The sequence below is a fragment of the Fringilla coelebs genome (genome assembly GCF_963513975.1).
Source record: "Fringilla coelebs genome assembly, chromosome: 6".
Taxonomy (NCBI): Eukaryota; Metazoa; Chordata; class Aves; order Passeriformes; family Fringillidae; genus Fringilla; species Fringilla coelebs.
The window spans coordinates 44,166,523-44,186,774 of record NC_140034.1 but is presented as its reverse complement, the minus strand read 5'-3'; the positions used below and the strand labels follow the sequence as shown (position 1 = coordinate 44,186,774).

The window sequence follows — 20,252 nt, the reverse complement described above, 5'->3', positions numbered from 1 at the left end:
AATATCCTCCTAGAAGTATGACTAAATAGCAGTGGAATTTATTGCCCTATCTGTAGGTCAGGACTCAAGGGCAAGTTTGAGATTCAGATTGGTACAAAACACATTACCAATACCAAGTGTTTTAAGGTTGCACTGGCATTGCTATGAAAGCAAAAACACAAAAAGTAAAACTACTTAACCTTTTTTAAATCCTAAAAGCTAAAATTCCCATTTTGTTTGCAAACCTAAAGCTCATAATTAAATTCTGGTAGACTGTCATGCCTGTTGAACAGCACATGAGGACTAACCAGTGCAATCTGGATGGGCATTTCAAAAGCAGTTCATTACCACCAGAGTGCTGCTCCTCTAGTCTGTAAATATTCTACTTAACCAAAGTCATCTGAAACACAAAGAACGGGTGCCAATGTGCATGAGCAACCAGGCACCTGGAGTGCAGCAATAACAGCAGGCTTAGGAAAAAATACACAATATAGAAAGAGAAGGAACACTCGGCAGAGATGAACGAGGTAAGTGCTGTGGCACATCGTCTATTAAGGTTGCTGACCAACAGGCATGGATTCTTTGCAATATTTAACGTGCCTGTTCCTGGACCAGCCTACAGTGATCCACCTCTGCAATACAACTACAGCAGTGCCTAATGGTAGTTCACAGATCTCACAAATCCATCAGCCACTGCTCAGGTTTGAGAAGCTGGGTGCTGGGTGAATGAAGGCACCTAAAGCTCACAGCATCCTACAGGTAGTATCCGATTGATTTATGTGTGTGTAGTGTCTGATTAGAATAACAAAGAAGAACAAATTAGAAGAACACAAACCAGCTTTGAACACCAGTTTCAAAAGCTTTGACACAAGCCCTGTGTGCCGGAGTAACAACTGCAATTTGTAGTACTTAATGACTATGTCACTAACAGCTACTTATATGGGCTCTGCTGCAGGCAAGTATGAGGAAGTCCAAGTCAGCTGTCCATTCATTCATTTAAATTGGTTATCACCAGCTGAAAGGAGAGCAAAAAAGCAGGGAGAGGCAGCAGTAATAGAGGGTATAACCTGAGCTCAACCGGGTTGCAAAAGCTTTCAAAGTGAGAATATATCATATGTTTAGCGGCACTATTAAGAGTGGGATGATAAAACCCCAACATACAAAAGAACTCAACTGTATTTGTGTACAGAGAATCAGGCACCTGGATTTGTCTCAAGAAGGGCCAACAGGCTCTGCTCAGTTCACTCATGGAATTTTGCATTTTGGAATGCCAGTGTCTTAAGTACGAGATCAGCTAGTTTCCCTTACCCTTCAACTCCACTGTGACTTCTCAGCCTAGAAATTTTTAATTAACCTCCTCTTTGTTTCTGAATGGAAAGAATTTCAGGAACCCTTTCGTTTCTAAGCGCATGCTTTTTTTTACTGCCCGAGGCAGAAAAATATTCTAAATAGCCTCAAGCATTAACAGTCAACCTGACATTTTAATGAATTAAAACTTAGCATTCTCATAAAAATAAATGTTTCATTAAGGAAAATGTTCCTTATTACCCAATGAAAAAGAAAAATAAAATGAATTAATCCTGAATAAAGCAAACGAGCCCTGAAAACAAGCACAGCCCAGTTCTAGGACTGCACTGTTGACGCTAAGACGTGAAGCAACAAAGCGGCTTGTTTCTTTTCATATTCTTTTCCTCCACTTTAAAAACCGTAAGCCTTTAAAACCGCCCTGCATTATGATGGCGGAACACCAAAGGCTTCCCGAGGTGCGCCTCTCGGAACACTTGTTTTCCTCCTCGGAGGCCAGCGTAATCCCGAGCCGCGGCGCGCTTCCCCTGCCGCATTCCTGCGCGCCCACGTGCTCGCCGGCGAACTGGGGGAAAGGGCACGGGCGGAGCCTTGGACTTTTAAACTTGACTCGGCAGCGCTCCCCAGGCAGCGCCCGCATCCATCGCCGGCCACAAGGGCGTCCTCCCACCGCGGGCACCGGGGCTGCGGCGCGTTTCTGCACAGCATATACTGATTAACCCCGCTCCCAACTGAGCGCCATAAACAACAGCTTTTGACTTTCCTAGCAGCTTGGCGGAGTCTCACTCTCTCACTCAAAAGCCCTCGGCGCAATAATTTCTACAACTCATCTGAAATGGTTATTTTCATTCCTTTCGGTGTTCTCTTATAATATTAATGTACCTTAAAACCACAGACTTGCCCCTTAAAATTTGGTTTCTTGGTTCTTTGTGAGTTTTTTTCCTTTTATTTGAAGAAGAAAGCTGCCTGTTCCTTGCTCTTATCTGGTTTTATTTAAATTCAAACATGCTGTAACAGTTGCAGATGTTTCTCCTCTTCCTTTTTCATAGCTCTGCTTGAGCCAAACTAAACTAAGCACAATTTTTTCCTCATTGTTATAAACAAGCACTGCTAAGCTGGATGCCGCTTTTAAGTCAAGAAAACACATTACACGCTAGAAAGCTTATGTGCTGATGGTCTGCAAAACTATGCTGCTGCATCTACTACGCAAAAAGCATCCTCACACTTATTTTTGCAGTTTCAGGACATTTACACCACAAAGACTGAGGTTTAACTCACAGACCTTATGATTTCAGGCTGCAGACACTGAACAGTCAGTGTTGGGACTCGTATGTTCCGACAGTCACAGAAGGAGACAAGGGCTTCAGCTCTGGAAAATCTGAGGCTAAGAGATGTGCAGGATGCTTCCATTTAAGTCAGGCATGCAAGAAGTTACCAGTGGTTGGCAATGTCTCTCTGAAGCACAGTGAAAGAACTGCCATGTGCATTTTAAAATAGCAGCAAGCCACGATGCAAAAGCTAATTGCATTTCAGCACACTGCACAAAACAAGGGATTAATTCTTAAAGCAGTTTCTCCTGGAAACGCTACTGAGCATGAATCTTTTTTATCTTTCTGTGGATTTCATACACTTTACATGCATAAAGGGATAGTGCTAGAAAGAATAAAGTCACACCTATACCTCACAACAAATGCAAATCCTAGGCTTTAAGAGGATGTCACTTGCTTCCTAGACATCGCTTGGCTCATGCAATTCACTTTTCCCTCATTTCCTCTTCCTCTTGAATAGAAAAACCCCTGTCCTTTCTCCTTGTCAGGATTCTAAACATCTAACAAAAAGACACATATTACTTAAACACCGTTTTCACATCAATACGCCTTTTCCTGCATAGGAAGTTAACAAATGCAGAGGAAAACTGAAGAGCCTCATTCACTTGATCCCAAAGAGCTTTGATGAAAGACTTATTTCTATGACTCTCAAGGTACATTGATAATTTAGTTTGAGTTCCTCCTCACAGGTCTCTGACACCTATTTATAGATTAGCTTTAATACACAGAGCATATGACTTTTATGACTTTCAGTAACCAAACCAAGCTCACAAAACAATTCTCCCCAATTAGTCCACTTGGATAATCAAAAACTGACATTATTCTACAAAAAGCAATGGCTGCTGCATATAGTTTCTCTGAGAACATGGCTAGGTACAACCACACACAGGTTTGATACCGTCAGATCTCTCAGACAGACATCCCTGGCACCCAAGGCACAGAGTGTTCATAGATGGTGGGTAGGCTTGCAGCACTACTTGCAGGTGTGATGGCAGTTCTGAAGTCAGAATTACCTGTACCATGGCATTTCTGAATTCAAAATTACCCAGAAACCCTCATCACTTCAGGCAGATATAAGGCACCACCAATCCAGCAATGAGAAGCATTTTATGGCAAAGGCTTTTGTCATGAAACAAAAGTGACTCCTGCCAAGTTCCTACTAGGCAAGTTCAGAAGTAAAAAAAAAACCAAACCAACAAACCAACAACCCAAAACAAAACAAAAAACCCAATGAACCACAACAGAAACTTGACCCTGAAGAATTCTTCTTTTGTTTCTCATAATCAACTTAAAAGTTCAAATTTTAGCTTGGCACTCTGGTTTCCAGTAGAGGCTGGTGAGGAGAAAAGTGTGATACTACACTATTTAAAATGACACTGTTTAAGGAAGCTTTCAAGAGGAGAAGGGGAGAAAAACAGCAGATGAAAGTACATTAAACCAGTTTTAATTACTTAACATACTTAAAACTATATTAAAATTTCCATTTAAAGCTGGACACCTTGAATGAAGAATGGTTTTGGAAAACCAAGCAAGTACTCTAAAGTCTTAGTCTGACCCAAAACCAGTTTATTTAAAAGAGAAAAGTGAGGGGGAGGGAATCTATTTCTATTAACATGCAAATCAGTAAGAGTTACTGTTTGAATGTTAAAAGCAGCCACAGAAAACTAGAAAATAATTCTGGAGCTCCCAAAAGTTCTCGTAAAAGACTTTGAGTTTGAAATCTCTTTAAATATTGAAAATATTGAAGACATTTATCCAGTATTTTGCTGTCCACACATCAGATCTCCCTTCAGGAAGTGAGCTTGCTACAGCTTTTAAAAGAAAATGAACACCCAAAAGATTTATTTTGCATGTTTATTGATAATGTATTATGACACTTTAGGGTAGGCCACTGAATTTTAAGAGTCTGAGGACAGACCTAATGAAATTAAAGCCAGTATTTGAACACTTGAAAAGCAGCACGGTGTTTGTGCTGAGACAGTGACCAAGTATTCTCTCTCAGTTGTGTAAGCCATTACTATGAAAATTTGCATTTTCTATCTCCCAGAAAGCCAAAACTATGAATGTATTTTGTTTTTCACAGATCACTAAAGAACTCTGTATGCTCAAATACGTTGATTTCACAGCAGGCATTAAATCAAAAGAAAGAGAATTCCAAGCACTGAGATGTTTATCCAATCTCCTCCTGCATTATTACAGGTTTCACTTGCATTTCTGTTATTGATGGTCCTGTCAGTCCAAGCCTTCAGTACCACCTACACAAAGTATTCAGACGAAACTCTGGCAGCTGACTTTGCCCAGTGTGTTTGCAATGAAATTATACATAGTGAAGCACAACAAAGCCAGTGCCAACATCCTCAACTTCCTAGCCTGTTCGTTTATTTCCACACTTTGCCACCTGCTACAGTTTAATTGACCTATACAGTCATCCCAGAAGTAGATGCAAAAAACCAAAAAAATAAAACCAACAAAAACCCTGACCAACCAGAGGAAAAAAACCATCCAAACTGAAACTGCTGATGGATTCACAAGTACAAGGAATGGAACTGGGAGCAGTGGCTGATTAATTAAAGGTTTTTACTGCCATCCAGATGGACCTTGACAGGCTGGAGCAACAGGCAGGCTGAAACCTTGTGAAGTTCAACGAGGAGAAGTGCAAAGTCCTGCAGGTGGGGAGGGCTAAGGCACACAGCAGAGACTGAGTGGCTGGAAAGCAAAGCTCAGCAAGGGGCACACGAGCAGGAAGGTGCCCTTGCAGCGAGGCTGCAGAGGATGCTGACAAAACCCTGGGGGCACCAGGAGCACTGCTGCCACCAAGCTGAGGAGGTGCCTCTGCCCTTCCACTCAGTGCTCCATTTCAAAAACTCTGTGCAATTCTGGGCTCCCCAATGAGGGAAATGAAACTACTGGAGATAGTCCAGTGAAGAGCCAGTAAGAGGATTAAGGGCTTGAACAATCAAATCTGCAGAGATGCTTTAAGAAATTTAATGTAGGAGTTTTCATAAGATATCTGCTGTAAAAAATAAACTTATAGAGCACTAAGGCCTGAACAAGAAATCTTGTGCTTCAATTGCTTTAAATGAACAGCGTACCTTGAAATTCAAATGGGTAGTAGCAGCCAAATATTCGAAAAGAGCGAGTTTTCTGCAACTGACAAAAATATGCCAGTAGTTTGGAGGACAAAAGAAGCTGGACTTTGAAGAATGAACTCTTTAGAAAATGATTCATCTGTTTTTCAGCGTTAAGCCAGTAACTTTTTCTTCACTGAAAAGCCCCAAAGTTTTATTGTACAAGGTTTTCAAATGCATATTTGTATTTTAAACACCACTACCGTGCCCAGGGAAAGTCTGCCAGTTTTAAGGCAGAAGGTAGATTTTCTGAGTTGACTTTGTGCACCCCATATTTTGCAGTGGTTTGGTGGGAAACTGTACAAGCTCCTAATAAAAAATTAAGCTTGAAATTCAATGTTACATGTATATACACACCTATCTAGAGAAAACATTGACTGCTCCTATCAAATTAAAATTACTATGATTATGAAAATGATTATCAATAACAAAACTGACTGACTTCAGTAAAGTATGTGGAGGTTTTTCATGCGGTTTACTATAAGTACAATAACTTCGGGCACTGAAGTATACACTGTACAGCAGCATCCAGTAACTCAAGGTCCCAGAGTTCTGGGGAGGCAGTCACTCACAGAAATGCCAAAATTCTGCCCTACTGCAAGAGGATCGATAAGGTAGTGCAGCTAACCAGGGAATGCCAAAAGGATGCCAAAAATGCTTTCACGTGTGTGCATGTGGTGCTCCTTTGAAGCATAGTTGAACAAAAAGCTATAGAAAAAGCATTCAGTTTAAGAGAAATCTAAACAAACAGCAAATTTGTCTAGAGTTCTATGCCTTTCAAAGGAAATTCAGGTCTTGCTCTATAGAATCTTCAGTAAATAGTACAAAATGTGCAGATGAAACATTGAAACACATGCACAAAAAGACTGTCTGGTTTCTCATATCTATTTCTTTGATATTCTCTTAGGTAATGGCACCTCCCTGTACACTGCACTTATGCAAAAAGGTATCCAGATACCAAAGCCTCAAAAAGAGCAGTTTATTGAGTTTATACTGAGCTCATGTGACATTCCACAAGGTGCTCACTTCTGAACTTACTACAAAGATTAACCAGACACAGTGATTCGCTTGAGAATTTCTATTTCTAAATTGCTTCTTTGCCTACTAACCTTCAATAATGTCTAATCATGCTTCAGTATATAGGATGACACAGATACTCGCTGCTTTCAAGTCTTACCAATAACTCAGCTATCTTACAATGACTAATCATATTTTACAGACACAAAATCTTTAAGAGAAATATGAGGGGAGTGAAGCCAAATCGTATCTGTACAAAAATTAGCCACAAGGATTAAGTTTACTCAAGGCTTCTCAGGTGAAACTAATGACTATGGCATACAAATAGAAACCAAAGAGTCACTCTCCTTTAAACGCTGAATTAACATAGCACTGATGAAAACAAAATGAGCCTGACAGGTGTTCTCATGACACTTAAGTTGGGACATGTTCTCATTTTTGATTCTTGCTAATCATTGGCTCCAATCCTTCCCACCCTCACCTACACCTGACAGGTGTGAGCTTTTGGAATTGCAACTGTCTTTAAGGATTTCTCACAACTAAGAGATGAACAAATGCTGTGGCTCAAGCCACGGTAGAGAACTGAACACATGTCTCTGCCCAGCTACAGCAACACTGGACCTACAGCAAACCTCACCCACAGGGGAGAGTTTGAAATCAGAACAGCTAAGAAGCCTTCAGTAACTTGTGGCTCCACAGATAGTTTATGTCCTGACCTCAGCAGATTCCCAGATCACCTGTGGGTGAATATATTCATTACCCTCTGCAGATATCTCTTTTGGAATCTTGGGCCAATTTTCTTATTCCCTTCCTCGGTGGTAAACTGGAGCAACAGATCTATATGGATGGAAAGAGATAATGACAACGGCGAATGAATGCAACATAAGCACACCCCAACAGCTGTCTTCCTTAAAAGCAGGCCTGAGATCTATTTGCCACACACAAGCCTTCTATCCCAGAGGCTCACGGGCCCTGGGATGCTGAGTAAGTCAGGACACAGCACGAGGCAGACTCATTCCAGTGCTCCTAGCTCCAACAGACACAACACTGCAGCAATGGCAATCGCTCAGCTGTAGCTCTCAAACAGAAAGTCAAGAGAAACACTGTGAGCTTTGATTCACACACAGCTTTCAACTGCTCAGAGGGGCTGGATCAGATTGGAACCATTTCAGAAAAACTGATGCCAGTGGAGAAAATAGTCACAGACCGTGGTCCTGAAACACTGTTTTCCATTACACTGAATGACACTGTTTAGACTGAACATGTCCACGATGGTGAGGAACTGTGGAGTGACAGAAAGTTCATGTGCTCTCCACTCAGTTATTTCTGAGGGCTCCAGTAGTGACTGCCAGCTCCTGTGACAAGCAAGTTAATTTCAGGGGCCAGACTCCAATGTTAGGCTCGGCATCCAGTTTAAGATACTGAGCCTAACATCTTGGTTTAATCTAACCAAGTACTTATCTGCAGGCTTTAAACCTCCATTAGACTACTCAACACAGATGCCACCAAGATTTCTCAGAGTGCAGACTGTTTTCACCAGCACTTCAAGGAGAAAGGCCACAGTTAGTAAGTTGTCTTCTCACCTGATCTGGAAAGAGGCAAAGCAGAGGAGATTTGGAAACAATCTGTTAATTAATTACTAGGCTAACCCTAAGGAATATTAATCACTACAGTTTCTGGATCACATGATCTCTCTCCTCTTCTCAATAGCATGCTCCTGTAGAAGATGGTTCCACGATGTACACTTCAACAAATAAACAAACAACCCCCTCCCCAAAACCCCAACACAAACCACCAACATGCTCCAAAATCAAACCAGAAACTTTTACAACTGTTGAATTATTTCTAGGGGGTTTTTGTTCCTTATACTAGACATACTATATTGTTCCTCAGCCTCTAAGATCATTCTAGCCTCTGCTGCAATACATGTTATATTGTCCACACCCAGCAAACTACATCCTCTGACCTTCTAGAAATCCGGAATAATCTAAGAGAGAAGCATACTCTGCTAAAACACTGGGCAGTTATCATACCATGCAGAAACCTCCCCCACCTCATAAAAACTAGGCTCTAGACCTGGGTATTTCTTTTTAACTGCTATAAAATAGATACCCAGATATTTGGAATATACAAGCTGAACCCTTCTCTCTCTCTTTGAACTTAATGAGCTTCTGTGCTCTTGCAGTAAAGAAGAATTATTATCTTCCCTATGACAACAAATGTTTCCACAGTGACAGGACTTTTACGAGACATAAAAGATGTCACATTTTAGGACTTAAGAGATGCTGGAAGATAGACAACCACGTGTGGTGATGAGAAAGCAAGCTGAGTTTATTGCTCTCACCGTAGTTCAATGATCAGTTACCGCACAAGATTGAAAGACCTCAATAAGGTCTTTCAGCTTGCTTGAGGCTCTAAGACTGAAGAACCGGTTCCAAAGATTTGCAAAAATATTTAAACTGACATTCACATTATAGTTAACCCAGACTTGAAGAAAGGGGGTTCAATCTTTGGATCGTGTTTTTCCAAACGTGGAGTTCACGACTACGATACAAGCATGCTGCAGGGCAGAGACAATGGGTTTGGAATGCTAAAAAAACCCCAAAAACATAGTTTAGGAGTTTAGTTGACTGGCTGGGGTATACATGTGGATTTTTTCGGGGTGCGGGGGTGTTACTTGTTTGTCTTTTTACTACAAACACTTGCTCAAGTCGCCTTTCATCCCAGACTTTTGAGAGAAGACTTGGGATCCTCCTCCACCACCACCACCGGGGGGGCACGGGACCCCCCGGCCGCTCCGGCTCCAGCCTCCCGCCGCTTCCCAGCGCGGACCGGGCCCGTCCCGGGCTGCGGGCGCGCCCCCGCCCCCGGCGCGCTCCCGGGCGCGCTCACGTGACCGCTCCCGAGAAGTGGGTGAAAGGTCGCGCCGCCGCGGCCCCGCCCCGCGCCGCCCGCGCGTCCCCGGCCGCTCCAGGCCTTTCCACGCGCGCCGGGAAGGCGCTGCCAAACAAAAGTTCCCAGAGAAAAGGACGGCGAGCGGCCAGAGAAGCCGAGCGCACCTCGCAGCGAGCGGGGGGCAAAGGGGGTGCTCGGCTCGGGCGGCCGAGAGAGTTCTAGCCCGGTTCTCAGCGCTGAAGAGCCTCAGTAGTTCAAGGTTACGCTTTTCTTGAACAAGGAATAGTGATTTCTTCCTGGAAGAGGCTCTTCAGTCAGGGCTGAAACACCCCAGAATTTTAAACAGCACTCAGGTGCTTTTTAACTTTCAAACTTAGTCATGGCTGTGACAGAGCCCGATACCTGTGTAACCACGAGAAGCTACATTTCCTGCGCTAACAAAGATCCACACAACACCACCTGTGCTGTTGTAAACTGGTAGTCATTAGTTTATGTCGATATGCTTACAAGAGGAGAAGAACCTGCTAGTTACCACGGAAGCCCACGACGCTTGTTTTATGTAGCATCCAGTCCTGATGGTCAGAAAAAGCATAAAGGAGTTAGCAGATCTGGAAACTGAACAGGTCAGACACTCGGGAAAACATAACGACAGAAGAACGGAGGAATCAGATCTCCATTTTCAGTGCTACTCCCCTACACACACGTGAAAAGGAAATGAGCAGTTTTCTGTACTGTAATTTCCTTTAGACTGCAGATTGTCCTCTAAGTGCTGACAAGCTGCCAGGTTAAGAGGAAGAATGAGACGTTTGTCTTGGTCCTACTGTGCACTTTTCTCTTTCCAAAAGAGGTGCTTCCTGTTACAGTTTCATCAACACTAGTACACATCTATTATAACTGGATCACAGCCCAAGTAATATTTAAAGTTCAATTTTCTATTTTAGACCAGAGAACATAGAGAAAAGACCAAAGCCGTGGGAATATGAGGCGAGAAAATGTGATGCTGCGAGAATCTTGGTCTACCTTTTTACAAGAAGTCTAATTAGCATTCTCATGCAGTAAACCTGTCACGCCTTGAACAAGATACTACATTTCCTGTGTTTGTAGTTCCAGCAGTTTGTAGTGACTGCGGTTTTTATGTCTTACAGGCTGGAGTCACACGGACATATAGACTAGTCTCTCTCTCTCTCATACACACACACAATAAATTCATTTCCGCACTCGAAAACCCACCACCGATGCCACGCCGCACGCACACTTCCACAGACGTGAAACTCCTCCCTGCCAGGAGTCAGACCCACGAAGCTGCGGGTCACCCGCGTCACCTTTGTTCGGCGGCGGCACAGATTCAGCGAGCCTCCCGGTGTACCTGTGTCACACCGCTCCCCTGCCCCCATCCCCGCCCTTATCTGCAGCACTGAGGCGCGATCCCTCACACCGGGGCAGATCGCGAGCACCATGCCAAGGACACCGCGCCTTTCCAGCACTCTCCGGCGCCCGCCAGCACCGCGCCCACCACCCGTCCCTGCGTTTCCACCCTTTTCTCCAGCAAGGACCAGCCCCGCTTAGGAAGCGGCACCCGGCGCACTCGCACATGCACCACGGAACTTCGCGCTCGGCCTAATGGAAACAATAATTAGGCTAAAACCGGACCAAGCGAGCCCGTCCGCCTGTCCCCGATGCTGCCTTTCCTCAGCCCCAAGGAAGGCGGACGGCGGCGCGCTGCCGGAGCGTCCCGGCTGAAGGGGGAGGGGAGCGGCAGCCCGCGGTGAATCAGCCGGACCCGGCGGGCACACGGCCCCCGCTGCCCGCCCCGGAGCCCGGGCCCCGTGCCGCTCACCTGCAGAGACCGGCGGCGACGGGCGGTGACCGGGCCGAGTGGCGCGGCGGCCGCTCGTGAAGCAGCGGTGGGACGGCGGCCGCTCCCCTGCACGCCCCGCGGAGGCGGAGCGGAGATGGGCGGGGAGGGGCCGTGGGACGGATGGGGTGGCCTGGGCTGGGCGGCCGGCGGGGAGCCGGGACGGAGGAAGGAAGATCCGCGGGGAAGTGGTGGGGGTGGCCGTCCTGGGGTTGCGACGGGAACCGGGAAATACGGTCCTTGTGGCCTCGCCACCGTCCGCGGGAAAGAAGCTTCGGGGACTGCGAGGAGAGGATCCGGGGCCGTAAACGAGGCGGGGAGAAACGTGCTCCTTGGAGGAGGATTGCGCGTGGGGCACCTGTTTGGTGGTGAAGGGACTGCCGAGGAAAGTTGAGATTTCGATCCTCCCCAGCCCTTCTGTGAGCCCAAGGCTTTCCTGGGCTCTGGCAAGAATGGGGTCAGATCTTAGAGCAAGTGCAGAGGGGGTGTGAAGGAGCTTCCAAGGGAAGGCGCAGAACAGCAAGAGCTCTCCCTCCTGGTTCCTTTTGCTCGGGAGCCCTGGCTGGAGGGTCTTTCATTTGAGTTTTCTCTTTGGAGCCTGGGTTCTGACTGGCGCAGGGCATTAGGTGAGCGATATCCTTACAGGGCAGCGCAAGGGCCCCGGTGAGCGCCAGCAAGAGCTTCCAGTCCTGGCCCCTTCTGTGCGGGAGCCCCAGCATGAGCCAAGATAGCCCCCCACGGGACGGACCAGCCAGCCCACTGTGCTCCAGCAAATCCCTCCAGGGATTGGAGGGGAATAAGTACACTCAATGCATCTCAGTAAAAGCGACTACATTCTTTTAAAAATGCAAATTCATGAAAGTAATTAAAATGCAAAGTACCGGTCTCACGGCAGAACGGCAGTCAGTTTGAAAATGACTCGTTTTTGAATTTGTAATGAACTCGCCACTTTCAAGAGCTTGGATATCAGATGGTTTGTTTGATTTTAGCATAATAACAGCTGGAAGACTGCTCTGTCCCAAAAGGAGGTCATGGCCTGTTTGACTACAGTGGTGTCAGTATGGAGTCTCTCCTTCGAACTGCTAAGAGCTGGGATTCCTACATTTGTCCCATGTGGGCACATCCACCCAGACAATCCTTCCTGCTGCAATTTCCAGCATGTGGGGCTCAAAGGTTACACAAATGGGACCAAATCTCAAAGCATGGACGCTACAGACTGAATCTTTCCGTTACAGTAAAGATCATGCAATGTCAATGAAAAAAAATCCTCACTTCTGGTCAGAATTTTCCCTTCTAGTGTTGTATGCCTAATGATGCAATTTTAAGGTGTTATTCTTTCAGAACAAAACATAAAGCCTAGGGAAAAGCAAGGTGAGGAGATGAAAAAGCAGAGGCATTTAGATCTATTAATGTCAGCAGGGGGTGAAAGAAAACAAAAGAATAAATCATCAGCTACACCCATCAACAGCGCTCATATCTACATATGTATGGCTAGGACAGGAATGGTGAATAGGAATGCAAGGTGGACAGTCACAAGAAGGTAATTAGGTGGGGAAAATCATGTGTGTTTTTCATTAGCCACAAAGGCAACCAAAAATGCCTTGTCAGGCATTTATTTATTTATTTATTTATTTATTTATTTATTTATTTATTTATTTATTGTATCTTGCAGGGCCCTTTTACTATCAAGATATTGGTATAAAAAGAAAAGAATAAAAAATAACAAATCTGCCTTTTTCATTCTACCAGTACCTGTATACATATCTTAGTCTCCAGTCCTTGTTTTCATTTACACATGAAATCAGGAGAGTATCAGTCAGCTGAGAACATATGTTGATGTTAATTCTGTTGTTCTCCAAATAATTGTGTGAACTGTCATGAATTAGGAAGCATCAAGACACAGCGCTTACTTTAACATGATTAAGCCCCTTGCAGATAACCTTAGTAAAGACATGAAAACTATTGCCTTACATAAAGCTGTGATGATTGCAACTTAGCTAAACCTTAGCTAAACTTGGCTCTGTTTAGCTGGCAAGTGTAAACATCACAGATAATCCTGCCAGTAATTCCCACTGGTCCTGACACTGGCATCTAGGTCAGACTGTATTCACCCATTAACCCGCAGAAGCCAGGTTGGTAGTTCCATAAGAAGAACCTAATCAGAACATTTTGTGCCTTTTATTGTGGCAGTAGGAACTGCTGAAATGCTCTATCTCCTCTGTGTTTCTTTGGCTAAGAAGGTGATAAGATACAAGGTGATTCTGATGTCCATGGCTGCAATTGCAATTTTCTGCATGCCTGCAGCATGGCCTGTGTTTCTGTAGCAGCCTTGCACTGCTCAGCAAAGTTAACTCAGTTTTTTCCCTTTAATCGGCCTATTTTTAATTTCTAGAAAATGACGAATATCCTCAGAACAGACCACATGTGCTTGGTGCTGTAAGACTTATTGTAATTAATTGTGATCCTTGTAATCCAAAGAAATCAAGTAATCAATGAAAGGTCATGATAATCTGTGTTTTGTCAGAATGAAATAATATCAGTTATGAACAATGAAGGTTATGTAGTTCTTGACCTAAATATATTTGGTTATCTTACCCCAGGCCTTCAAGACTTTCTGGTTTCTGCACATGCAGCATGACTTCTTTGTAGCAGCTTTTTTTACTCAGTGTACCTACCTTTCATTATTTTTACTTTTGTCTGTTTTTAAGATATGGCAAAGTATTATACCCTAAACCTGGATCTGGTCTGGAAGCGTGGCTATCTCCAGTGCAATTTTGTGTTTCTCTGTTTTGGTGTATTTTTTAAAAAAAAACTACTTCAGTTTCTCAAGTTGCTTATGTCAAGCAGTTTAATATTGATAACAGAATTAGTCTGCTCATTGGAACTGAATTGTTCAGAGCACAAATTTATTAGGTGCAGTCTCAGTTTCTCGAGCAGGTATTTTTCCAATTTGCTTGCTAGTGAAAACACCACTGCAGTTTCATTTTAAACAGTTTTAAACAGGGCCAAGACTACTTGGGTTTTTTTTTTTTTCCTTTCATGTTATCTCCTGTGGCATCTAAAGATGAAGGTGTCCATAGTTAGAGTGTAAGCACAGGTAAGTCAATGTTCCACAGTCACTGATAGCCTGAGTGGCAACACAAGGTGGTAGAAAATGAAATGAAGAATAGCTCAAAAATAACTTTGTAACTTTGCATAAAAAGATAAGTGTATGCATGTTTGTATGCCAGGAGCCAAGGGTGAGGGCAAAGCAGGCCGGACAGGACAAGGCATCTGAACCTGGCCTCCCTGACAAGGGCATCTTCTCCTGGCATCTGAGGAAGATGAGCAGGACAGGTCTTCTGACAGTAAACCGGGCTGGCTGGATCATTGGACGAGTTTTCAGCAATGGAACAAGCCCAAGGCTGTCAAGGTGGAAAACAGCTGCAGGAAGGCACTGAGAATGAGACCGGGGGCTTAAAAGCCACTCCTAAGCTAAGCAGGGTGTCCCACTGGGACCCTGCAGAGCAGATTCTCCCAACAGCTCTGTTCAAAACCAGACACCTGCATTCTTTTCTAAGGAGGCCCAGAGGTCTGGCAGCCAAAAGCCTGGGAGAGGGGAAGGGAGAATATCCTCAGGGCAATGCACACATATGCATGAGTGTGGTCTCACTGAATGGCCATTTTTACCTTGCATGAGATGATGCAGGAAAAGTATTAATTTATTTGTTCTCCAAATAATTGTGCAAATTGGAAGAACTGTCAACTTCCTGGAGGGCCGAGAGGCCCTGCTGGGACCTTGACAAATTAGAGGTCAATCAGTCTCCAACTGTATGAAGTCTGACAAGGACAAGTGCTGGATTCTGCACCTGGGACAAGGCAGCATCCCTGGTTGTGTGTATAGATTAGGAAATGAGAGGCTGTAGAGCAGTGCCACAGGAAAGGGCCCTGGGGGTCCTGGTTTGTGGGAAGCTGGATCTGAGTCAGCAGGGACCCCCCCCTTCCCCCCCAGGAGGGCCAACCCTGTCCTGGGGGCATCAGGGACAGCATCACCAGCCAGGCAAGGGAGGGGATTGTCCCTCTGCTCTGCACTGGGGCGGCCTCACCTCGACTGCTGGGGGCAGTTCTGGGTGCCACAATATAAAAATGACATAAAGCTATCAGAGAGTGTCCCAAGGAGGGCCATGAGGATGGTGAAGGGCCTTGAGGGGAAGCTGTGTGAGGAGCAGCTGAGGTCACTTGGTCTGTTCAGCTTGGAGGAGACTGAGGGGAGACCTCATTCCAGTTACAACTTCCTCCTGAAGGGAAGAGCAGGGACAGACACTGATCCCTTCACTCTCATGACTAGTGACAGGACTTGAGCATGAAGCTTAGTTGGGGGAAGTTTAAGTCAGATTTTTGGGAAAGGTTTTTCACCCAGAGGGTGGCTGGGCACTGCAACAGGCTCCCCGAGGAAGTGGTCACAGCATCAAACCTGACAGAATTCAAGATGTGTTTGGACAATGCTTTCAGGTACCAGGTGGGATTCTTGGGGTGGCCTGCACAGGGCCAGGAGTTGGACTCAATGATCCTGATAGGTCTCTTTCAACTCTGTGCTTCTATGAAAGAGGCTTCTATGAAAGTCTTCACAAAATCCAGTATCTAGAAGGGATAAGATGTTTTGTCAGGGTTAAAATATTGCAAAACTCTGTAGTGCACACTACTGGCCAGTGAAAATAATTTAGTGATTTCATATACCACAAATACTGCCATGCCTTGCCACATCCTCCTTCTCTTAACATGTTCCAGACCAATCATGTCTCCCAAGCCCTCACTGGTATGAATCAGCCATCTCATCCACTGTTGTTATACTGAGTAACACCAAGCTCTGCCGGAACACTAAGGTCTCAGTCTTTGAGCTGGCTTAGTCTTTTTCCACTCTAGAATACTTTCTCATGAAGATGCAGTAACTATTCAAGAGATATTGAAGCAGATCAGAGTGTCTTGCCATGTCTTGCACTGCTTTTTACAACCAGAACAAACCTCACTTGACTGAATTGTCAACAGGGTTATCAGACTACCCTGAGATAGATCTGGCACAGAACGTGTGGTGTGCATCTGTGATTGCAACAACAGACAGATGTTTTGGGAAAATAAATATGCCCCTCTTCTAACCAGGATCCTTTTTAGAACACTTTTAGTTTATTCATTTTCTTGAGTGATATAGGCATTTTGTTTTTAAGGAATGGCAAAATGATCACTCAAAATGTGTCACAACTTTTGATGGAAGTTTAAATCCAAATAAAACAAGTGTATGGTGCTCTATCAAACTAAATAGGCTTTACAGTTTGTCTGCAAAGTGCAGGTGCCAGTTAACCACTAAGCAACACATTATTGCTTTAGAAATTAAATCCTCTCTAGTAACTCTCCATGGCCATGGTTATGTCCCCGGTCTCTGCTATTACTGTGTGGAACAGCTGAGATGGTCCCACCTGTTGTAACAATACCTCCAAAGGGAACCAGGGAACCAAGTGAACACAAGCACTAATCAATATCCATTGGGAAGTGGGCAAGTACAGGTCTAATACACTATTGACCAAAATGTCCATATTGACTGAGCAGGTACCTAAGCTTTTTAAGGAAAGCTTTAATTTTTAATTAACTAACCATGAGTATACGCCATTGGGATATCCTAAAAGTGCCTGAACGTCTTTGGCAGAAGAGTGCAAAAGAAATGAAGTGACATCTGCATACTCAATGTTCCAAGCAATTCACTGTCTCTCCACGTTATTTTTAATACATATTGACCAGTAAGACCAGAATGAAAGCACTGCTGCAGCACACAGAAGAGAGAACCTTGCTGGGCAACTTAATAGGGGATCCTCCACTCAGGAAAAATGGGCCAAGAGGCCATTTGGTGGGAACACCTGCAGCAAGTGACAGAACTGCATCACATGCAGATTTTTAGATCTCATGGTTTTCATTTCTCTCCTTCTGATGTTTCACTTCTTATCTGTTGCTTTGCGTATTTATGGCTCCTGACTTTGTCCTTCACAGTCAGATTAGGGGAAGAATACAGATCTTCTAACACCATCCTGAATGTGAGAAGATGGATGACATCCCAGGTCCAAAGGGTATTACATACGAGCCTCACAGCGTGTGCCTAAGGTTATGTTAACAGAAGCAAAATGGAGCCTGGCCAAGCTTTGAAAAGAAATTCTGTAGTTGGAAGTTTTCTAAGGTAAGGGAACAAGTCAAAAATTCAGTACTAAAAGTTACTGAGTTAGAAAGGTTACTATATTAGAAAAAGCCACAGTGAATGTTGCAACCTAATGGTGGTTGTGTTTGTGACACTCCCTGAGTGCTGCAAAACTTTGAGAAAGAAAACTCTGTGGCCTGAAAATACACATCGTCATTTCTAGCAAAGACTAGAGGTGTATTTAGAGATTATTTTAAAAGTTATTTAGAGGTTTGGTTTTCAGATTGGTGGATCTGTCTGATACTTTTGGAAAGATACTGTTACGTCCACTCCTAAAATATTTAAAATAATCTACTGTCAGTAGAAAATCTGTAATGCAGACTAACAGTTACTCTAAAACTGATAGCACAGTTTTCCTTAACAGTTTCAAATGCCAGCCAAAACTGAAGGGGTTCGCATTGCAGATTTTTTTGCTTGTTGGGCCACAGATACTGTGTGTTCTATTTTCTACTACAGACTCCTGGATGGAAACAGAACTGTTTGTTACCCACCTAGGTCTGCAAGGACAATAATATTAATTATTTCTGACTATTTGCTTGATTTCTAGTGTACTAATTACATGCCTTACAGTAGTTCTCAGATTGGTTTCAGAAATAGATTGAACTGCTGTTTAGAGACAAAATTTTAAATGGAGGGAGTTCAATTCCTTGCTACTCTAATTTACAAAGAGTATCAGCTGACTTCCTCCTGTAGTCCAAGTTAAGCAGAGGACATGGGAAGGTTGCACAAAACCTCATCTGTGCAGGTGGGGAGTAAGGAGGAGAAAAGTCCTTTTGTTTCACCTGGTTTTGCCATTGTCTCTCAGACAATGAGAAATGCACAGGATAATACTTCATGCTGAGTGGATTAAAAGATTTGAAGTGGACTAAAAGATTATTCCTTTTTCCTCATAGTTTTTAATGAAATGAAGCCTCCAAGCCTTGCAGCACTAGGACTGCAGTTGGTTACATAGTGTTGCTGTGTCACTGTAGCCCAGTGTTTCCCTTCAAACCTCAGCTTTCAACTCTGCCTGCCTGACTGAAGCACATCCACTCATCTTCCTTACTAAATTTCCTTCTCACTCAGATATGCCTTCTTTAGTGTGGAGTACAGCAGTGTAAAGACATACTCTTCCATCCTGCCTAGAGCTTTCTGGTTTTTTTGCTCTACATTTCAGAATACTTTCCAGAAAATACAGGAAATTTGAATCACACCAACTCTGTCCCCATCCAGCTTCTCTTGGCATCTAGCCTCTGTGCCAGAGCTATTTCCAAACTAAGCCAGGTAAAATATCTGATATTGAACACCATGGTCACAGCAATCAAACTGAGATCCACAGTGCTACTGTTTATGAAGACTGTTCCTCAACCACTCTTTCAGGAAAGGTAAAAGTATTTTAACTTCAGTCCTGAAAGAGGGCTCATTTTCATTATAATGCTCATCCTAAAGTAAAAACTCCCGGTGCTGTGGTTTCTCTCAGATCACACCATTAATTTCTATAAATAAGCTGCAATATGAACTCAATTCCTTAGACTTTGTTTCAGGAGTATAATGCATAACCAACAGCTCTTAAAGCCCTGTAGATTTGCAGTGTACACAAGTCTCATCTTCAGTCAAAGCTGAGTGTACACATATGATTAAAATCCACCTTTGTACCTTTCCTGTTGAATTTCCTTATCTTTTTATATTTGCAGCCATAATAAAGCATAATTTCTTTGTGATGTGTTTCCTTTAGCTTCTATAGTACTTTCAACTCAAGCAAAGCAGAGTACTGAATGGGTAAGAAGAGAGAAAAATCCTTCAGAAATTGGGACAGGACATTAGAAAGCATTCCTCCTCTGCTATTGTGTTCTGTTGCCTTTGATGTCCCTGATGACATGTTGAAACCTCTTACATCCTTACCAGGAAGAAATGTGTGGTTTCCAAAACAGGATCTTGGTTACTGCTTGTGAATGTTTAACTTAAAAGCCAAAATCTTCCTTATATCTGCCGTGAAATATTTGACATCAAGCAAAATGGTGGTTTTTATTTTTTCCCCTCATCAGAAACTGACACTAACACCAGCAACATCAATGGCTAGTTTTACCACCAAGGCCTCATTAGAGGGCAAAATTGTTTAAAGGCGAAGAACTGGTTCAAGAGTTACTTTGGGTGTTGGGTTTTTTTTTGCTCTACAGTTGTTTGTTTTGCTGCTTTTATTTATTAGCCCTGCTTGAGCAATTCCCAGAGCAAACAATTTGTCATATTGGTCTTCCTTCCTCACTTAATAGGCAAAATGTATTGCCTTTATATTTTTGTAATTTAATATGTCTGGAGAACACTGATGTATCTACATATATGAAAAGTAAATCAAGTCTGGAAAAGGTGTTTTGCACTGGGTGCAGAAGTTGTGAATTTTGTGATACACTTCACCTAAACACGTGCAGGTGAAATATTGGCACTGTGAGAAACAGCTAAGAAGTCCACCATAATATTTTTCAGTTTCTGGAGAAATTGAATTATTTAGTCACATTTAATGACCCGTGTTTATGAAACCATCCCAAGGAGTA

General features: G+C 43.6%; 1 protein-coding gene across 2 annotated transcripts in view; it reads right to left on the bottom strand.

Annotated features, from left to right (window-relative positions):
- The window catches only part of CPT1A (carnitine palmitoyltransferase 1A), a 38,518-nt gene extending 26,941 nt beyond the window's left edge, over positions 1–11,577 (bottom strand). Inside the window, exon 1 of one of the 2 annotated variants that reach the window (XM_084208542.1) lies at positions 11,490–11,577. The gene's annotated coding sequence lies outside the window, so the exon portion shown is untranslated. Of the gene's footprint in view, positions 1–11,302; positions 11,386–11,489 lie in introns of those variants that run through there. The other variant, XM_084208543.1, reaches the window with a different exon arrangement.
- Between the last annotated feature and the right edge of the window lie 8,675 nt (positions 11,578–20,252).